We start from the raw sequence: 17,814 nt of genomic DNA on the forward strand, positions 1-17,814 counted from the left end.
TTCTAGTTCAGTTCTAGTTCAGTTCTAGTTCAGTTCCAGTTCAGTTCTAGTTCAGTTCTAGTTCAGTTCTAGTTCAGTTCTAGTTCAGTTCTAGTTCAGTTCTAGTTCAGTTCTAGTTCAGTTCTAGTTCAGTTCTAGTTCAGTTCTAATTCAGTTCCAGTTTAGTTCTAGTTCAGTTCTAGTTCAGTTTCTAGTTCAGTTCTAGTTCAGTTCTAGTTCAGTTCTAGTTCAGTTCTAGTTCAGTTCTAGTTCAGTTCTAGTTCAGTTCTAGTTCAGTTCTAGTTCAGTTCAGTTCAGTTCAGTTCAGTTCTAGTTCAGTTCTAGTTCAGTTCTAGTTCAGTTCTAGTTCAGTTCTAGTTCAGTTCAGTTCAGTTCTAGTTCAGTTAGTTCAGTTCTAGTTCAGTTTCAGTTCTAGTTCAGTTCTAGTTCAGTTCTAGTTCAGTTCTAGTTCAGTTCTAGTTCAGTTCTAGTTCAGTTAGTTAGTTCAGTTCAGTTCTATTCAGTTCTAGTCAGTTCTAGTTCAGTTCTAGTTCAGTTCTAGTTCAGTTCTAGTTCAGTTCTAGTTCAGTTCTAGTTCAGTTCTAGTTCAGTTCTAGTCAGTTCTAGTTCAGTTCTAGTTCAGTTCTAGTTCAGTTCTAGTTCAGTTCTAGTCAGTTCTAGTCAGTTCCAGTCAGTTCTAGTTCAGTTCTAGTTCAGTTCTAGTTCAGTTCTAGTTCAGTTCTAGTTCAGTTCTAGTTCAGTTCTAGTTCAGTTCTAGTTTAGTCTAGTCAGTTCTAGTTCAGTTCTAGTTCAGTTCTAGTTCACGTCTAGTTCAGTTCTAGTTCAGTCTCTAGTTCAGTTCTAGTCAGTCTAGTTCAGTTCTAGTTCAGTTCTAGTTCATTTCAGTTCAGTTCAGTTCAGTTCTAGTTCAGTTCTAGTTCAGTTCTAGTTCAGTTCTAGTTCAGTCTAGTTCAGTTCTAGTTCAGTTCTAGTTCAGTCTAGTTACAGTTCTAGTTCCAGTTCTAGTTCAGTTCTAGTTCAGTTCCAGTTCAGTTCCAGTTCAGTTCTAGTTCAGTTCTAGTTCAGTTCTAGTTCAGTTCTAGTTCAGTTCTAGTTCAGTGTTATTTCAGTTCTAGTTCAGTTCTAGTTCAGTTTTTGTTCAGTTCTAGTTCAGTTCTAGTTCAGTTCTAGTTCAGTTCTAGTTCAGTTCTAGTTCAGTTCTAGTTCAGTTCTAGTTCAGTTCTAATTCAGTTCTAGTTCAGTTCTAGTTCAGTTCTAGTTCAGTTCTAGTAAGTTCTAGTTCAGTTCTGGTTCAGTTCTAGTTCAGTTCTAGTTCAGTTCTAGTTCAGTTCTAGTTCAGTTCTAGTTCAGTTCTAGTTCAGTTCTAGTTCAGTTCTAGTTCAGTTCTAGTTCAGTTCTAGTTCAGTTCTAGTTCAGTTCTAGTTCAGTTCTAGTTCAGTTCTAGTTCAGTTCTAGTTCAGTTCTAGTTCAGTTCTAGTTCAGTTCTAGTTCAGTTCTAGTTCAGTTCTAGTTCAGTTCTAGTTCTAGTTCTGTTCTAGTTCAGTTCTAGTTCAGTTCTAGTTCAGTTCTAGTTTAGTTCTAGTTTAGTTCTAGCTCAATTCATGCCAGATTGAAAAAATTGTTTTAGACTTTTTGAAAATTTCACATTTACTGGACTGTTTCATTAAGTTTAAGGCATGTAGGTAATGAAAAGAGCTAAAACTATTCAATCAAATTTCTAGGTTTAATATTATAGCGATCATTAAAACCCGAAAATATGTTAACTTTATCTAAAAGGTTAATTAATCATATAATGAGAAACAAAATTATTCAAAACATTAAAACACTGACGTTTCTTTTGATAATTTCAACATAAACAATAGATTGATCACCATCAACGTCATCATCATATTTGCACTATCAAAGCATGAGGATTTATATAAAAAAACAATCAAGTTGAAATTTTATTTTTTTTTTTGTATATTTTAAAAAACACAAAATGCTAAACAAATTAACTATAAAAAACAACTAAATACAACATTAATGACTTCTTATAAATGGCAAAAAAAGAAATAAAAATAAGAAAAAAAAAAATACTACACAAATATAAACATAAACTGGCTAGAGAAAAAATATCTAGTAGCTAGAAAAAAATCCGCAAAACGCATAGCTGAAGGTCATTACTGGATAAACAAGTTTTAAACTTTTTATTTATTTTATATTATTTTTTATAGATATATATTTTTTATTTTATGTTGAAGACAACAAGATGAAGAAACAAAAAATGTTCCTCACATTTTGTTGGCCACCTCTTTTAAAAGTGATCTTAAATGGCATTTCACAATTAACGCTTTAAGTGCTAAGACTGAAGTATGTATATAGTCGAGTTCTTTTAGAACATATAAAAAGAAATATTTTGTTTTTTTATAATGTACTCTTTCCGATTATTTTTAATTGTTTTTTATTTTACAAGGAAGTGATCGCAAGTGATCGTGATAATATAAGAACATTTTACTTATTCGTTCGCGAATTTCCGTTATCCTGTTTAATATTCATTTATGAACCTTTATAAAAATATTCTTTTGTCTTCTCTTAATGGGTTAAGCTGATTACAAAAAATGCTGCTTGTTGTTTATATATACATTGTATATTGTATATTGAATGGATTGAATTACAATTGTGCATGTACTACCCGGACAGTTAGTTATTGGGAATGGATGAGTTTTTTTTTTTTTTTGCTGCCTGTTTCTGATACATGCAAACATGGCCAAGATAAATGGTTTCTTTCGTTCATCTTCTTTCTGTCAAATTTACCGTTTCACTTTGTTTACACATTCAACAGAGAGAGGAAAAAACATCAGATTTTTCTACCATCGATTAACATATTCAAATGAATGAGCTGACGATGATGAGGAATTGGAAAAATAAAACATGACCGGCACATGAAAAAGTTGACTTAAACTAAAAGTTACTTAAATACTCCAGCTCTTAATATACGGAAGAAAATACAATTTTCTTTATTAAACTATGAGAAGACTTTGGTCAGTGTCCACTCAATATTACACCAGCTTTGTACAAGTAGTCCATACTAATTTATACAATATACTAAATGTATATTTAAATAAATGTCGTAAATTATACATAAATAATGCAGGCAATCAAAGGCAGTATTGTATATACATTGTACAACATCCATACACACATACATAGGTTGTATAATTTAGCTGTAAAAAAAAACAAACATAAAAATTAAGATTTTATGTTGGTTGAAGAAGAACAAGAAGAAAAATATAAAGAAAAAACAAGTAACATATACTCATCATCAAACATTTACGATCAAGTTGCAATGAAAATGACACTTGACGCATTAAATTTAAATGCCACTGGTCTTTCAAAATAAATACATTTCAACTGTCAATGTTTATTTACGTTTATTCATTCATTTTTTTAAAATATCAAATTTCAGTAGATATTTTTGTTAAAGATTTTACCACATCTGTTAAAGTTTTGTATAAGGCCGGAAATAAAATTTGAAAGAGCCTCAACTAACCAAACTTTGCATTTCCTGAAGATCTTTCAAAGATACTAGATTTCTACTTCCATCCCTTTTTAACAACCGGAGGGACGTTTTTAATATTCGTACTGCTTGGATCAGTTCAACAAGGATAGCTCGTACAGTTCTCGTCTAGTTCTAGGTTAGTTAAAGTACAGTTTTAGTTTAGTTCTTGTTCAGTTCTAGTTCAGTTCTAGGTTAGTTAAAGTACAGTTCTAGTTCAGTTCTAGTTCGGTTCTAGTTAAGTTCTAGTTCAGTTCTAGTTCAGTTCTAGTTCAGTTCTAGTTCAGTTCTAGTTCAGTTCTAGTTCAGTTCTATTTCAGTTCTAGTTCAGTTCTAGTTCAGTTCTAGTTCAGTTCTAGTTCAGTTCTAGTTCAGTTCTAGTTCAGTTCTAGTTCAGTTCTAGTTCAGTTCTAGTTCAGTTCTAGTTCAGTTCTAGTTCAGTTCTAGTTCAGTTCTAGTTCAGTTCTAGTTCAGTTCTAGTTCAGTTCTAGTTCAGTTCTAGTTCAGTTCTAGTTCAGTTCTAGTTCAGTTCTAGTTCAGTTCTAGTTCAGTTCTAGTTCAGTTCTAGTTCAGTTCTAGTTCAGTTCGTCAGTTCTAGTTCAGTTCTAGTTCAGTTCTAGTTCAGTTCTAGTTCAGTTCTAGTTCAGTTCTAGTTCAGTTCTAGTTCAGTTCTAGTTCAGTTCTAGTTCAGTTCTAGTTCAGTTCTAGTATCAGTTCTAGTCAGTTCTAGTTCAGTTCTAGGTCAGTTCTAGTTCAGTTCTAGTTCAGTTCTAGTTCAGTTCTAGTCAGTTCTAGTTAGTTCTAGTTCAGTTCTAGGTTAGTTTAAGTACAGTTCTAGTCCAGTTCTAGTTCAGTTCTAGTTCAGTTTTAGTTCAGTTCTAGTTCAGTTCTAGTTCAGTTCTAGTTCAGTTCTAGTTCAGTTTCTAGTTCAGTTCTAGTTCAGTTCTAGTTCAGTTCTAGTTTCAGTTCTAGTTCAGTTCTAGTTCAGTTCTAGTTCAGTTCTAGTTCAGTTCTAGTTCAGTTCTAGTTCAGTTCTAGTTCAGTTCTAGTTCAGTTCTAGTTCAGTTCTAGTCTAGTTCATTCTAGTTCAGTTCTAGTTCAGTTCTAGTTCAGTTCTAGTTCCGGTTCTAGTCAGTTCTAGTGTCAGTTCTAGTCAGTTCTAGTTCAGGTTCTAGTTCAGTTCTAGTTCAGTTCTAGTTCAGTTCTAGTTCAGTTCTAGTTCAGTTTAGTTCAGTTCCTAGTTCAGTTCTAGTTCAGTTCTAGTTCAGTTTCTAGTTTCAGTTCTAGTTCAATTCTATCAGTTCTAGTTCATGCATTTCAGTTCGAGTTCATTCTAGTTTCAGCTAAGATTAGTGCCCAGATATAATTTTAAAACAACTGAACTCTGTCTATTGTCATCATGGTCGTACGTTTGGAGATGTATCAAGCCAATTTGTTTTAAAGTCGTCATACGTTGACTAAATGATACTTGGAGCAATCGATAAATAATGTCGGGGGTGTTATGAAAACATTTGCATAATTATTTAACTACTTTAAACCATTTTTGTTTAATTCTCAGAACTATAAAATCCGTGATCAACAAATTTTAACATCTTGCTATTAAAACACGGATGTGAGTTTTAATGAATTTTGGCAATTTTATTTTGTTGAAAGATAAAAACTAACAATTCCAACATAATTTATATAAGTATTTGCCAAAAACAAAACAACAATAAATTTATTGAAATTTCAGCAAATTAATTAATTGTAGATGAAATTTTTTAAATTTTTGATAAAAACGGATATAAAATTTTAGTTAAAACTTAACGATTTAATAAAAAGTCGGGCTTCCTAGTCATAGTAAACAAAGATTTTAAACAAAGAACTGTTTTAATTCTTAATTATTTATATTTGTTGAAATTAACAGAAATTAAGAATAAACGAGTGAAATTTGATATCACTTTAAGAGAAAATATAGATCATTTTTTATAATAAGTGAAAGCTTAATAGTATTAAATTTAATTTAATTTCCTATAATGTTTAATCTAATGCTTAGAATACAAAATTAACATTAACATGTTGCTTTTAATAACTACAGTTCCGAAGATAAGATCAATATCCAACAGATATTGAAATAATGAACCATTAAAAACACAACAGGAGCTGGGGCTGCTGCTGCCGTAGTAATAAACAATTAAAAAATAACTGTGTTTTTTCTGTTCTTTCTTAAGATTATTACTATTCTTTCTACATGTTTTTTTTTTTACAAATTTTTAATTTATTTTTAATATCTTTAACAATATAAGCAAAACAATATTTAATTAATTTATAGCTTACAGCTAAATTTAACATTTTTTCTCTAACTTTTTTATCTACAGAATGTGGCTAGAATTTAGAATGTAAAATAAGAAATAAAAAACAGAAGTGTAGAGAATAAATAATTTAATTCTTTTTTAAACTTGTACGCGTCATTCTAAAGAATTTCTAAAGATCACGAGGCAGTTTTTGAAATGTGGTCGATTGGGGGTTTCTTGGGTGTTTGTCTGGGTTAGTGGTTTGTTTTCAACATAAAATCAATTAGTTACAATTCAAAGTTTTTGAATTTTTATATTCAGCGTATAACAAAACTAAGGTATTGTTGAGATTTTTTTGGAATTTGTGTTTTTTTAAATCAGCTGCTACAAGGTGGTGTGAGTGTGTGCTTAAATGGGATTTTTTTTGGTTTTAACTAGAATGTCTACAGAGTCATGTTTAAGACGGAATTTTAAGATGATGACCTTCACCTTAGATAAGGCAGGTATATAAAATTAGTTTAATACTCATGTATTTCGTATGCAATTTTTGATTATAGTTTAGACTGCAACTAAGTTGTATAGAAAAAACAATTTAGTTGAAGCTTAGTTTTGGTTAGTTCTAGTTCAGTTCTAGTTCAGTTCTAGTTCAGTTCAGTTCTAGTTCAGTTCTAGTTCAGTTTTAGTTCGGTTCTATATAGTTCTAGTTCAGTTCTAGTTCAGTTCTAGTTCAGTTCTAGTTCAGTTCTAGTTCAGTTCTAGTTCAGTTCTAGTTCAGTTCTAGTTCAGTTCTAGTTCAGTTCTAGTTCAGTTCTAGTTCAGTTCTAGTTCAGTTCTAGTTCAGTTCTAGTTCAGTTCAGTTCAGTTCTAGTTCAGTTCTAGTTCAGTTCTAGTTCAGTTCTAGTTCAGTTCTAGTTCAGTTCTAGTTCAGTTCTAGTTCAGTTCTAGTTCAGTTCTAGTTCAGTTCTAGTTCAGTTCTAGTTCAGTTCTAGTTCAGTTCTAGTTCAGTTCTAGTTCAGTTCTAGTTCAGTTCTAGTTCAGTTCTAGTTCAGTTCTAGTTCAGTTCTAGTTCAGTTCTAGTTCAGTTCTAGTTCAGTTCTAGTTCAGTTCTAGTTCAGTTCTAGTTCAGTTCTAGTTCAGTTCTAGTTCAGTTCTAGTTCAGTTCTAGTTCAGTTCTAGTTCAGTTCTAGTTCAGTTCTAGTTCAGTTCTAGTTCAGTTCTAGTTCAGTTCTAGTTCAGTTCTAGTTCAGTTCTAGTTCAGTTCTAGTTCAGTTCTAGTTCAGTTCTAGTTCAGTTCTAGTTCAGTTCTAGTTCAGTTCTAGTTCAGTTCTAGTTCAGTTCTAGTTCAGTTCTAGTTCTAGTTCAGTTCTAGTTCAGTTCTAGTTCAGTTCTAGTTCAGTTCTACTTCAGTTCTACTTCAGTTCTACTTCAGTTCTACTTCAGTTCTACTTCAGTTTACTTAGTTCTACTTCAGTTCTTCTCAGTTTTACTTCAGTTCTAGTTCACTTCTGTGTTTAGTTCTAGTTCAGTTCCAATTCATTTCTAGTTCAGTTCTGGGTTTGTTCTAGTTAAATAAATTCTAAAGAATCCGAAAAGCATGATAATTCACTTTAATGACTCCAGCATTTAAAGATTTTCCATCAATTACAGTATCTCAAATTCGCTTTAACTGTAAATTTTTAATATATTACATTTTTTTTCTTTTCTTCAACACGACCTGATATTTATCTTTGTAAATTAAAGGTGTGTTTAATATTATAATTTTGTTTTTATACTTTTTGCTTCACTTTTTAAATTGTACACGTTCTTGGAAATATTTTTAAGAATAAATCGTTAAACTCACCTGCATTATGAATAATTATTTAGTGCGGAAAAAATATGTAATATATATTTACCTAGAATGAAAAATAATAATAACTAAACGTATAAAACAAATGCAAGTGTTTATTTAATTGTAATTGTGTGGAAATATTTTTTTAAAATGCATTTAAAGAAATAATAAAATAATGGCGCCAATTACAAGAAACTTGAAACTTTTAAATTATTAGAAATATAGTAATAGGTTTAAAAGAATTTTTAAAAAATTCTTGAGAAAAAAAGCATGACTATGAAAATACTTGATATTATAGTTTATACATGAATATGAACATACATGGGTACTAAGCTAATTAAATTCTTTTTGCAACAACCATCATTTATGCAATAAATATTGACCACTCATTACTAAGTAATAAACGAAGTAACTATGATTCGCGAAAATCCTGTAATCACATAAATCATTGTATATCACTGAGATTTGTATGCCATTTGTAAATTATTATGATTTACTCGTTAACATAAAAAGTTATTGCCTATAATTTTATTTAATTTAAATGCTTTTTTATTTAGATTGTCTTGAAAACAACACTTACTAAATTGTTCTAGTTTACCTTGACTGTTTGAAAATTGTTGAGATATTTAAACAATTTTTAAGTTTCTGTTGTTTAAAATGCCTTTAAAACATAAAATGATTATCTAAATAATAAAGCGCAAATTGTGGTTGTTAAAATGTTTTCTAAAACCACCTAAAGGAAATTCATAAAGTTGTACTAACAAACACACAATTAGGAGATAATTAAGAGTTAGAATTGGAATTAATTCTTAAAATAAATTAAAACTAAATACATCTTAAAGCGAGATATACTTATAAATTAAAACGAAAACAAGTTGAGTTTTTGTCCATAGATGAATTGTAAGGAAGTGCTTTTAAATACATACTTAATATTCGGGATTCTTTTGAAGAACTTCTCAAACATTAAACACTGTTTTTAAGTATGTAAATGTTTGTAAGACTTTTTTATATGACTTAAGTTCAGTTTTAATTAGTTCAGTTCTAGTTCAGTTCTAGTTCAGTTCTAGTTCTAGTTCAGTTCTAGTTCTAGTTCAGTTCTAGTTCTAGTTCAGTTCTAGTTCAGTTCTAGTTCAGTTCTAGTTCAGTTCTAGTTCAGTTCTAGTTCAGTTCTAGTTCAGTTCTAGTTCAGTTCTAGTTCAGTTCTAGTTCAGTTCTAGTTCAGTTCTAGTTCAGTTCTAGTTCAGTTCTAGTTCAGTTCTAGTTCAGTTCAGTTCTAGTTCAGTTCTAGTTCAGTTCTAGTTCAGTTCTAGTTCAGTTCTAGTTCAGTTCTAGTTCAGTTCTAGTTCAGTTCTAGTTCAGTTCTAGTTCAGTTCTAGTTCAGTTCTAGTTCAGTTCTAGTTCAGTTCTAGTTCAGTTCTAGTTCAGTTCTAGTTCAGTTCTAGTTCAGTTCTAGTTCAGTTCTAGTTCAGTTCTAGTTCAGTTCTAGTTCTAGTTCAGTTCTAGTTCAGTTCTAGTTCAGTTCTAGTTCAGTTCTAGTTCAGTTCTAGTTCAGTTCTAGTTCAGTTCTAGTTCAGTTCTAGTTCTAGTTCAGTTCTAGTTCAGTTCTAGTTCAGTCTTCTAGTTCAGTTCTAGTTCAGTTCTAGTTCAGTTCTAGTTCAGTTCTAGTTCAGTTCAGTTCAGTTCGTCTAGTTCAGTTCTAGTTCAGTTCTAGTTCAGTTCTAGTTCAGTTCTAGTTCAGTTCTAGTTCAGTTCTAGTTCAGTTCTAGTTCAGTTCTAGTTCAGTTCTAGTTCAGTTCTAGTTCAGTTCTAGTTCAGTTCTATGTTCAGTTCTAGTTTCAGTTCTAGTCAGTTCTAGTTCAGTTCTAGTTCAGTTCTAGTTCAGTTTAGTTCAGTTCTAGTTCAGTTTAGTTCAGTTCTAGTTCAGTTCTAGTTCAGTTCTAGTTCAGTTCTAGTTCAGTTCTAGTTCAGTTTCTAGTTCAGTTCTAGTTCAGTTCTAGTTCAGTTCTAGTTCAGTTCTTAGTTCAGTTTTAGTTCAGTTCTAGTTCAGTTCTAGTTCAGTTCTAGTTCAGTTCTAGTTCAGTTCTAGTTCAGTTCTAGTTCAGTTCTAGTTCAGTTCTAGTTTAGTTCTAGTTCAGTTCTAGTTTAGTTCTAATTCAGTTCTAGTTTTCTAGTTCAGTTCTAGTTCAGTTCTAGTTCAGTTCTAGTTCAGTTCTAGTTCAGTTCTAGTTCAGTTCTAGTTCAGTTCTAGTTCAGTTCTAGTTCAGTTCTAGTTCAGTTCTAGTTCAGTTCTAGTTCAGTTCTAGTTCAGTTCTAGTTCAGTTCTAGTTCTAGTTCAGTTCTAGTTCAGTTCTAGTTCAGTTCTAGTTCAGTTCTAGTTCAGTTCTAGTTCAGTTCTAGTTCAGTTCTAGTTCAGTTCTAGTTCAGTTCTGTTCAGTTCTAGTTCAGTTCTAGTTCAGTTCTAGTTCAGTTCTAGTTCAGTTCTAGTTCAGTTCTAGTTCAGTTCTAGTTCAGTTCTAGTTCAGTTCTAGTTCAGTTCTAGTTCAGTTCTAGTTCAGTTCTAGTTCAGTTCTAGTTCAGTTCTAGTTCAGTTCTAGTTCAGTTCTAGTTCAGTTCTAGTTCAGTTCTATTTCAGTTCTATTTCAGTTCTAGTTCAGTTCTAGTTCAGATCAAGTTCAGTTCTAGTTCAGTTCTAGTTCAGTTCTAGTTCAGTTCTAGTTCAGTTCTAGTTCAGTTCTAGTTCAGTTCTAGTTCAGTTCTAGTTCAGTTCTAGTTCAGTTCTAGTTCAGTTCTAGTTCAGTTCTAGTTCAGTTCTAGTTCAGTTCTAGTTCAGTTCTAGTTTAGTTCTAGTTCAGTTCTAGTTCAGTTCTAGTTCAGTTCTAGTTCAGTTCTAGTTCAGTTCTAGTTCAGTTCTAGTTCAGTTCTAGTTCAGTTCTAGTTCAGTTCTAGTTCAGTTCTAGTTCAGTTCTAGTTCAGTTCTAGTTCAGTTCTAGTTCAGTTCTAGTTCAGTTCTAGTTCAGTTCTAGTTCAGTTCTAGTTCAGTTCTAGTTCAGTTCTAGTTCAGTTCTAGTTCGAGTTATAAAACTAATCCCACTTCAGCTTACAGAAAAAATACTAAAATAAATACATATAATGGTTAAATTTTGATACATCCAATAAAACTATTTTGCCCTTAAGATAAAATTTTTGATAAACAAAATCGTTGTTGATTTTCTGCCAATATTAACAAAATAATTTTGCAATATTTACGACTACGAATGCAATGCAAATATTTACAAAAAAAAAAAATTATCTACAAATGGAATCTTATTGCAAAATATTCTACAAAACCTTGTTTTAATTACATCAATTGGAAAAAAAACTTTAGACATTAAAAATAACTTTAAGTTAAAATTTTCAACAACTATCAATAACTTACAGGCATTTTGTTAAACATTTATTTAAATCTACAAATCAAATTGATTTTGGCTTTTTGTCATTTTGTTTTGAAAAAATATCCCCTTTTAAAAAAATCACTAGAAAAAAAAACTTCTTTAAATAGTTTTACGTGAGTTGAATTCAGGTCAATTGACATCGTTGGTAGTTTTTGTTAATTTGGTTTCTTTATTCATTTATTTTTTTGTTTGTATTTTGTGTTTTGCATAATTGCAAATTTAGTTTATGACTCTGATTTTGTTGCAGTTCAAGCTTTTACAATGTTGACAGCAAATTATTAAGAAATTTATTGCAATTTTATTATTGCATATTTGTTTTTTTGAAAATTTAAATTGCAAAACATGTTTTTTATGTTGTGATATTTGAAGTAATATAAAATGAGTTTTTATTGGTTTTTTGCTCCCAAACTAATCAAATTGCAACAAAATTGATATTGTTTACTAAATGACGCTTAAAAACTTGTCAAACTAAGGGAGGTTAATAAACTGGACTTTGCATAGCTTTGGGAATATTCACAAAGGGTTTTGCAAAAAAGAAAGTTGAATATTTAGTTTTGTATTAAATGTGAGGACAATGATGTACTGAGGGTATTGGACGATTTTAGTTCTAATGCTTTTTATCTTCATTATTATCTTTATTGTTTAACTAAATTTATATATATTTAATAACTGTATTTTTCTTTCTTTTTCTTTTCATTTTCAGTTTACTACATCATCATCATAATTTCACTCACATTCCACATAACAACGAGGAAAGGGTAAGTTAAATAACAGAAATAAAAATACCTCACCAACAGTTACAAATGTTACAAAACCAAATTACAGCAAAAAAAATATTCTAATAATTACATCAAAATAATTTACAATAACAAACATTATTATCATTATAATGGCAAATAATTACAGCTATAAATTACACAGTCTATTTTACTCGTTCGTATTGAATCACTTACTTAACCATTCCATTTCATACGATTCAAAACAACTTAAAGTTGCGCATGCGTTGTTAAAGAAATTTCCACATTTCAGTTTGTATTAAATTATAAATGAATTGTAACTGTTGAAGAAAGTAAAGAAAGCAGAAATGAGCTAAAATAAATTATGATAAAAAACACAGTTATTTAAATAAATTTTAAGTAAATTACAATGAAATTCAAATGTCATAACACATACAATACCGTTAAATTTGATCATGCCAATCAATTGATGATTTTATATAATTTCTTTCTAATAAACCATTCAAATCGAATCAATTAAAACAATAACTTAAGTTAGAAATAATTACATGCGAAAAAAAGTAAGAAATTATAGTCGGGCGAGGCCGACCATATAATACCCTAAGCCAGTTATAAAAATAAATTGTGTTTTAGTTTTCATAATAAAGCATTATAGGGGCTAGGGACAAATGAGGGTCATCTAGGCTAGTATACATAGAACATGGTTTTGCAGCTTTTTGTCGAGATACGGAAATATTTAACATAATTATGAACTTAAAAGCCCTATTTGGAGGGTTCAGTTGAATGAGGGCTAGGTGAAATAATGGACTGATGTTAACCATTTTCAATAGGCTTCGTCCCTGGAACAATAGAAGATCGTGTACAAAATTTCATTGATTTATCTTCAAAATTGCGACCCATAGTTCGATTACAAAGTTTACATGGACGGACGGACATAACTAAATCGGCTCAAAAAATGATTCTAAGCCGATAGGTATACTTTAAGGAGGGTATAGGACCAATATTATTGTGCGTTACAAACATCAGCACAAACCCAATATACCCTCCCCACTAAAGTGGTGTAGGGTATAAATATGTTTTAAAATTTTTAACCGAATACAGTTTTTTTAACCAAATTAGCACACCATTGTTAAAAATGGTTTCTTAGTAAATTTAAAGTAAACATTTTTATAATTTTTAACAATTGCGTGGATCGTGGATCGCTAAACATCAATAAATTGGTTTGTTTCTAAAATTTCAACACTCTGCTAATTTAAAATAAACAATCAACTGATCGATAAAGTGCCAGATAAACTAACAAAATCGAAAATTACTTCAAAGATTTTTCGCACATAACTGTTAAAATTTCGCGGACACAAACGATGAAATGATCTAGTTAAAATCCAGTCAATCCGAACTCTTAACACCAACACCGAGATAGAACCAATTTCTGTATAGATTAAATTTCATTCATGTTGAATTTAAGAATTTTCGAAAGTGGATCCTTCTGTAGCCATTCAGTGGCTGTGATAATATTGAGTGTTGGAATGTTCGAACCTTATGGATGTTAAGTAAATGATTAGAGTAGATAAAAGAGGTACAAAGCACTGCGACCTATGTAAGGATCTTTTGTGCCATAATAGTTTCAGTTCACGCAAAAAGGTAACTGGTTTAGTTGATGAGAGATTGAAGATGTCTTTTGGGATTGCACCTAAGATCTTAGCTCTGCGGGACCCTTATAATAGGCTGTTACATAATATATGTTCTGAAGTTTCCTCTTGTAGGTCAAAGAATCTGCATAGATACGTTATATAGTTAACTAGAGTGAATTGACTACAATGTCCAGTAAGTAATCCCGTTAGTACTCTGAGATCGCTTTTATTGAGCGTTAGTAGATTTGGGGATTTTCCCTTTGACAGTGCTAAAAACGTTTTGTCTGTCTAAGCCCAGGTATTGCTTACCAATGGCGAGCAAATTTAGATTTCACCCAAGAGTTACATTTAGCTTTGGGAAATGCCAAAGAAGGCCTCAGCGCCAATTAGTTGACGACGAGCAAGGCAGTCTGCCTTTTCATTGCCAGAATGACCCTCCAACATTAAGTCAGTTTGTTGTGGTTACCTACTTCATTGAGTGAAGTCAAGCAGTCCATTGCAACACTCGACCTAACTTCGTATGACAATAAGGCCTTGAGTGATGCTTGGCTATCCGACATTATAAAAAATCTTAATCACTTGGTTCTTTTCCTAACGCCCAGGCAGGTACTCATTTGAGGCACATTGACTTTCTACCCCTATGTGGCTGTGAACATTTGATTAGAATTTGCTTACCTGGAAATCACAGGAAATAACTCATTCGGGAGTTTATTCCACATGCCTACAATACGACTAAATAACTGTAATAAATTTTGGTCCATCGTCTAGAAATGAGTGTATCGGGTACAAGATTCCTAATTTCGGAGGAAGAATTTCATGCCGTGTTAAAAAAGCGAGAAATCTTTCAACAATGGAAAAATGTGTTGAGTCCAGCTGACATTACACTGTGTTGTCATGTCCAGAGGTTCCGATTTACATCACCTATAAATATAGATGATGTTGAAGTCGACTCTATTTGCACCTCCCCATTCAGAGATTTTATTTAATTTGGTTTTGGTTAAGCAAGTCATTTATGTTCTGCCTCATTGCCACAAAAGATTTGGCCTAGAATTGATTGAATAGCAATGGCAAATCTTGCTGTCATCTGAAGAAAAGAGTAAATAGGGTTGGATATCTGATATTGAAGGTCATTTAGAAATAGAGGAAAAGAAAGTACAGAGCCCTTGCCGTAACCCTTAACTCGTTTGATGAATTTTCGTATAGAGCTATCCCTGAGAAAGCTCGATATAAATCGAGGGAAATAATAACCGACACCAAAACTTCTTCAAGTTTCATGACCTTACTAGCAAGTGAATCAGATCTTATCTTAGACTTAACATTTTCGGCTGAGAATGCCTTTTGATACTTTTGGCGCTATTTCACATGTTCAGTAATAGCATGAACTTTTGCCTGATAGTTGTGATTTCAAAGACGTCAGTGTTCATATTCATCCAGTCGATCTCGATCTCATATCTTATATACATTTCGATTTGGGGAATATCCAGCATTGTCTGTTGAACTTCAATTAACCTTGTAAGAAAATTTTCTATAAAAAGAACTGGGCGTAGCTCATACCACGCCTACTACTGATAGCCAATACCAAATGCGTATATATATTTGGAACACCAAAATAGCTGGATTCCCTAATTATTGTACAAGTCATTTTAGTTGCAATGTACATATTTGGGAATAATATAGGATGAACTGCAAAAAGCTATAGTCGAAAAGAACGAAAATGGGCGGATCAGCAATAGTCGGCGGGATATATCCCATATGAAGTTAATACTAAAATATGAATATCACATCAAATTTTGTACAATTAACTTTAGTTTAAATATGAATATTTTGGAAGAAATGGACGGTTCAGCAATAGTGAGCGAGGCGACTTCCATATGAATTCAAAATAAAAACTTCTGTAGCTGAGAAACTATAACATCCTGAGTTGTCAAGTTTTCGCCCTGTCTTTCTGTATGTCTGGAAGGAATTATAGGCTACATTTTTCTTCAAAATTTGCAAGGTGCCACACCTATATACAAAATAAATAATAAAAGTCAGAAACAGCAATAGCTAGAGTACCCAAACATGGCGATAAATGGGAGGCCTAGCTATAGTGGGCGTGTCACCTCCAAAATAAAGAAAATATTAAATAAGGAGATCTGAGAAATTATAACTATAAATTACTGGATTTTAATGACTTCAACATTTTTCCAGTTTTTTATGCTTTCAAATTGATATCCATACATGTGTACATATTTCCAATACTCTTCGACATACTAACACATAATATTTATCTTGTGTAATGTAAAACAGTTTCATAAGATACAAATACAAATGATTTTCACAAACTCATCATCATTTCATCAAGAAAGCGAGAAAATAGTCTGTATAAACTGAAAGAAAATCTTTGGTATGCGGAATTAAATGAAAACTATTCATGTTGTAATATAAATATTTTTCTTTTCGTAATGTTTGTTTCTTTTGGTTTTTTAATTAAGTTTTTTATTTATTTATGCCAATTTAATAATCAAACATAATAAATGAAACACAACTCAGATCTCAACTGAACTGTGGTAATGAAGAAATCTATAGATAATTCTCAATAGTATTATATGCATTAAATGAGATGGTTTGGGTTCGTATTGGGGTTGTATTACTCATATGGAGCAGCAGATCTATAGCGTTAAAATATAATGGGAACTTTTTTTAAGTTTTTGCAAGACTTGTGGCAGCAGTCTAAGAAGTACAGAGAGAGAGACTGCTATAAATAGCAGTTATTTAGTTAAACAACAGTCAATGTAGTTTTTCAGCAATTTGCAAACAGTTTATTACTGCAAAAACAACAAATAAACGAAGGCTTAATAAATTAAGAAACAAAACAAAGAAATAATAATGGTTCATAGTATCTTACAAAGTTTGTACTGACTTGATGTGTAAATATGTAGTATATCAGTGCCTCCATATGCTGTTCAGTTGCAGCATACAATCCATCTAACCAGCAGCTTTCAAGAAGATTGCAAATGACTGCAAAGAAATGCATAATATCATTTTAAGAAGATTTATATTAAAAACAGTGAAAGTGCCCATGTTATTATTATTGTTATTGTAAGAAAGTTAAATAAACAAACAAAGATACATACATATGCTTACAGTTACATTTACCCATCCCATACAAAAAGATACTTCATTACATTCATTCATTTATTCATTCCTCTGGGCAGGCTTAAGATGCAGATGCCAAACCAGAAATGAAGACGAGCAAGATGCAGTAAACTTTTGTGCAACTGTAAATTATGTATAAGTATGTGTATCAAAACTTTGAACAGAAGCTGTGGTTTAATGATGATACTTTTCGTATTTACTTCTTGCCGTGATTGTTTGTTTTTCATTTACTGCTGCTATTCATGATGATGATGATGCTCATGTTGCCTTTAGGGATCTAAAGTAATGCATGCCACACAAATGAATATGTACCACATATGCATAAGAAAAGAGTTTTTTCTACTTTTGCTTAAATATGAGGTTGTATGCAATCTCTTAAAATCTTTGCTGTAGTTAGAAAAATTTGTAGTAATTGACTATATTAAAAGTGATGCAATGCAATGCATATTTTTTTTTATAAAAAAGAAAATTTAACGAAAATTTTCTTTAAAAAAATGAAAAAAAAAAATTCGTTAAAATTTTCTATAAAATGAAGATTTAACGAAAATTTTCTATAAAATGACAATTTTACGAAAATTTAAAAAAAAAATTCTATAAAAATTTTCTATGAATTTTTGGAAAATTTTCTATAAAAAGAAGATTTAACGAAAATTTTCTGTAAGAAGAAAATTTAACGAAAATGAAGATTTAACAAAAATTTTTTCCAAAAAGAAAATTTAACGAAAATTTAAAAAAAAAATTTAACAAAAATTCAATAAAAATTTTCTATAAAAATAAAAATTTAACGAAAATTTCCTATAAAAGGAAAATTTTTTTTAAAGAAAATGTATGTAAAATTTTCTCTAATAAGAAATTTTATGAAAAATTTTCTCTAATAAGAAATTTTATGGAAAATTTTCTCTAAAAAGAAAATTTATATAAATTTTCTATAAAAACAAAATTTATGGAAAATTTTCTATGAAAAGAAAATTTATGGAAATTTTTTTATAAAAAGAAAATTTATGAAAAATTTATGGAAATTTTTTTATAAAAAAAGAAAATTTATGAAAAACTTTCTATATAAAGAAAAATTTAACGGAAATTTTCTATAAAAAAGTAAAAAAAATCTATAGAAAAAATATTTATGGAAAATTTTATATTAAAAAAAAATAAATGGACATTTTCTATAGAAAGAAAATTTATGGAAATTTTCTATAAAAAGAAAATTTAACAAAAATTTTCTATGAAAATCAAAATTTAAC

The 17,814-nt window shown here is 30.5% G+C and overlaps 1 protein-coding gene across 2 annotated transcripts in view; it reads left to right on the forward strand.

Moving 5' to 3' along the window:
* The window catches only part of LOC119606466 (serine-rich adhesin for platelets), a 148,866-nt gene that overhangs the window by 65,153 nt on the left and 65,899 nt on the right, over positions 1-17,814 (forward strand). For both annotated transcript variants that reach the window (XM_037959983.1, XM_037959981.1), the window contains one exon: positions 11,771-11,825. The gene's annotated coding sequence lies outside the window, so the exon portion shown is untranslated. The remainder of the gene's footprint in view (positions 1-11,770; positions 11,826-17,814) is intronic.

Source organism: Lucilia sericata, unplaced genomic scaffold, assembly GCF_015586225.1.
Source record: "Lucilia sericata isolate MDLA Ls3-8-SP2 unplaced genomic scaffold, ASM1558622v1 Contig000587F_arrow, whole genome shotgun sequence".
Lineage (NCBI taxonomy): Eukaryota > Metazoa > Arthropoda > Insecta > Diptera > Calliphoridae > Lucilia > Lucilia sericata.